The sequence below is a fragment of the Benincasa hispida genome, unplaced genomic scaffold, assembly GCF_009727055.1.
Source record: "Benincasa hispida cultivar B227 unplaced genomic scaffold, ASM972705v1 Contig132, whole genome shotgun sequence".
Classification (NCBI taxonomy): domain Eukaryota; kingdom Viridiplantae; phylum Streptophyta; class Magnoliopsida; order Cucurbitales; family Cucurbitaceae; genus Benincasa; species Benincasa hispida.
In genome coordinates, this window is record NW_024063873.1 from 605,656 (window position 1) to 609,989 (window position 4,334).

General features: G+C 37.0%; 1 pseudogene; it reads right to left on the reverse strand.

The window, feature by feature from the left end:
• Positions 1 to 1,377: 1,377 nt before the first annotated feature.
• Positions 1,378 to 4,330, reverse strand: LOC120068896 (annotated as a pseudogene).
• Between the last annotated feature and the right edge of the window lie 4 nt (positions 4,331 to 4,334).

The window sequence follows — 4,334 nt, forward strand, 5'->3', positions numbered from 1 at the left end:
TTTGATTATTTATGTTTATGTGTGATAGCACTTATCACAATATACCTAAAGGAAATATTTCATCGCGCAACCGAATAATATATGAAATTGCGTTAGGATAACCCATTTTTTAGTATGAGGGCTTCGTACTAGAATTCTCAATTTCTTAGTTCGCAAGATTCGCCTACTTATAAACGGAAATCAATAAGAATTAGACTAGAGATCTGTTCCGCCCAACATGGGAATGGGCTAGCAGGTTTTATGAACTGTATAATCTATAATCTGATGATCGAGATCGAGTTCCATGATTATAAGTTCATTCCATACCGGGCCCAGACCGGAAATAGGGCTAGTTATATACATTCTAAATTATGAGAGGGGTCATCCGAGCGTATTTAAATAGATACTATGTTTACATATGGATCCCTTACCGTCCTTACATCCATTTAGTGATTAGGAATAGGCCGTAATCGGACCTGTTGGTGTACATATTCTCTGGTTATTTGGGACCCTATTCATCTCTTTGGGCTTCTATTGAATCGAGAAATAGGTTTGATTGTCCATCTTTTTGATATAATAGTAAGGCATCCTCTGGATAATTCAAATCGAAGCAATTGGATGTCCGACTCGGACCTATATGACATGACCGAGCAATAGAAATACTCTAACACTCCACCTTTGTCATATATTCCATACATCACACAAGATAGATGTCATATTCATGGAATATGATTCACTTTCAAGATGCCTTGGTGGTGAAATGGTAGACACGCAAGACTCAAAATCTCGTGCTAAAGAGCATGGAGGTTCGAGTCCTCTTCAAGGCATAATGTTGAGAATACCCGTTGAATTTGAAGGAATAAGTTCGGCAGCAGATCACGAAATCTTGATGATCTTCTGTATCTAATGAATGGGAGTCCGCTTTGAAATCGTCTGCCCTGCACCCACCCCCCGAGTATATGCTTCAATAGGAATTAAACAAGGGTAGATTGATACAATAGAAACCTCTGGTAAAATGCCCACCCGTAACCTAGCAGATAAAGTACATTACATAGTTCGTTTTAGGGATTGGTGACTTACCCATTCAGTAACTTTGGCACTAGACGTTCCAAAAATGGGGTACTATCGGGTCGGGTGAATTCAATAATAGAGGCCTGTTGGCATTCCAGCCTTTCTTCTCCTTTCAGGGCCTACCGAAAGAGAATCCAGTGTTTCTTGGTCGTGAATATCTAAATAGGACGAACCGACGAACCGCCCCGTGGTTTGCTTCAGAATAAAACAATTAGAATTAGGCTCTTGAACTGGATGTGTATTATCCATATAGGGGATCTTTCAATGGAGAAGATTCGTCGACATAAGACGAAGAGAGGGGTTTATCTATTTTATTTAGTTATTCAATTAAACCAATGATTCGTTATTGTAACATAACAAATAGAAACAACCATTTCATCCGGCATGTGTATTTTTTATTTTCCAATGGATTTACATCTTTCATTAATGGAAATTTTTTGATGTACTGAGTAGTAACTCTGATTTTTCGCTGTTCAAGAATTCTTGTTTAGGCAGTTCATACCATCCATACATAATGTTTTGATCTAAGATTTCAATTCTTCCATGTTTCAGCAGTAGTATATTGTTCCATGGAGCTAAGGTCCAAAATATTTAAGAAACTAGTGTTTTCATGACTCTATCACCCAGTCAATTCTGTTCTACTTAATCCTTATTTCATGGCCATATATTTTTCCAGCTAAGGAATGGGAAACCTTTGTCTTGTTACATGAATCCAATTTGCATTTCATCCATGAAAAGCCATCTTTTTCTCAACAATGTCTTCGTCATTTGATCCAATAGTGTTCCGTTAGATAGGAACATATTTGATAAATACTGATAACTCCCGGATGAAGTACTAGAATGGAAAAATCCATTAGATAATGAACTATTGGTTCTAAGCCATCTCTGGCGATGAATCAACAATCAGAAGTGCTTTTCTTACGTATTCTTAATAAACCAGCGTTTATATATAGATGTAGGAAGATCTGTTTGGGAAGTAAGCAGCCAATTTGACATCTCTTCATCTGCAAAAAATTCTCGATGTGAAAACACAGAGACAAAAGGCTGATCTTTGAATAGGAAAAAGAGTGGATCTGCAGGATCCCAAATGAATTGGCTTATTTGAAAAAAGCCTTATTCTTTGGAAGATCTATCTCGTGTCTAGTACTGCATCGTTCCACTCTGCAAGAACTCCAAATCATTCTCCTAAAGCTCATCCTCTTCATCATAAATGATCCACTTGCCTCGAAATGACCTAGCCCAAAAGGGAAATCCCAATTCATTGGACCTTTCGATATAATCAAATAAAAAGCCCCAAGGGCGCCATATTCTAGGAGCCCAAACTATGTGATTGAATAAATCCTCCTCTATCTGTTGCGGGTCGAGGACTCCTTCTCCTTCCCCTTCTTCAAACTCCGATTTGTATTGTTCATAGAGAAATCTCTGATCAACGACAGAACAAGATCCATTTTGTATCATATCTAAGGGATTCCTGGGTTTAGGCCGAAAAAGCAATGTCATTCGATCATTATTAAATCGACTGCAATCTTTTTCTGTCCGTGAGGATCCCAATAGAGCGCCTTCTACTTCTAATAGGCCATGAACTAGATCAGAATCATTCTCAACGAGTCCATAAGAAGTGATCCCATTTTTTTCATTGGGTCCAGGTAGAGACCAAAGGTCTTGAATGACCAATCCAGCAGAACAACTCAAAAGATAAAGAAGTATCATTAATTTCTTCATGCTCGTTCCAAGTTCGAAGTACCATTTGTACAAATAAAAACCCCCTTCGTTACATGATTTCTTCTTCATATAGATAGATATAGGATCTATGGAGCAATTACTTATAAGTACATTTTGTGCAACAGCCCTTCCTATCTGATAAAAAAGGATCCCATGATACTGAACCGATGTTACCTGGGATCTCAAATCTCAAGTTTGTCTATGAAGAGCAGATCTAATTATATTAGTGTCTATAATTGATTTCTTCTTCATAATACTAATCGATAGGGCCTCATTGGTAAGTGCTACAAGATCTCGTACATTGGAACCCATGGTTATGGAACCAAATCCATTAGTATGGAACATTTTCTTTTCCAAGTGAAATCCCCTAGTATATGAAAGAGTGAAAAAGTGTTTTCGTTGTTATGGAATAAGAAGTGAAAAAGTTCTTTCGTTGTTGTGGAATAAGAAGCCTTCTTATTTTAATGCATGTATTTAATTTATTCAGAGCTATTAGAGCGGGATCCACTTTTTGGTGAATATGGGTCGAAGCAATAACAATAATATTTCTAGTGGAACATCTTTCACCATCGCTAGAGAGATAGTTCACTAATAGACCAAGGGATAAGTAATTCGACTCATTCATATCCAGATCATGAATGTTTGGAATCCATATTATGCAAGGAGACATTGCTTTTGCTAATTCAAATTGAAAGGTGATATAAAATCGGTCTATTTTCGACATCATATCCATAGTTAGCGCATTCATCATAGTTAGAAGCTCCAGCTCCGTATCAAGGTCACGGTCGATATCGTCACTATCATCAATATCGCCACTATCATCAATATCGTCACTATCATCAATAAGAAAATCCGTAAGCTTGTTATCCAGGAACTTGTTCAGAAATACTGTAATGAAAGGAAGATAGGAGTTTGTCACTAGGTATTTGAACAAATAGGATTGTCCAGTTCCTATAGAACCTATCACTAAAATACCCCTAGAGGGGGATAGGGCTAAGCGGAGCGAAAAGGGTTTTCCATGAGATGGAAAATGAAAACTATTAGCCTCACATGAGGTTTGTGAATAAGTGATTGTCTTATAATGAGCAAGGAATGTTCGTCTTTCTGCTAAACGGGATGTATTGAACTCATAATTCATTAGATACTTTTTATGAATGTCAACTAAGTATCGTAAGTAAATTACTCCCGGTTGTTCAATCATTTGATAACCAGAGTCATTCTTTGATAAATGATCACTATGAGTCAGACTCAATAGAATTTGATCAATCCTTTTTTCTGTCGTTAAGGTGGAGAATTGAACCAAGAATTCTCTTTCTTTATCAACAATTGAATCACTGTTTGAGACCCAGGATTCTATTTTATCATTAATCCAATCCCAATCACCGTACACATTTTTTCTTTTTCTTATCAATGAATATATCTCTTTACTTGTATGACTTAGATGTCTCGTATTTCTCGAAAAAGCGATTCGATTGATGGGATTTGGTATGATACTTATGAGATCGATGAGATTGATATTCCAATCTTTCTTCTTCGAACGTATTGATTTGACCCCATAAGCG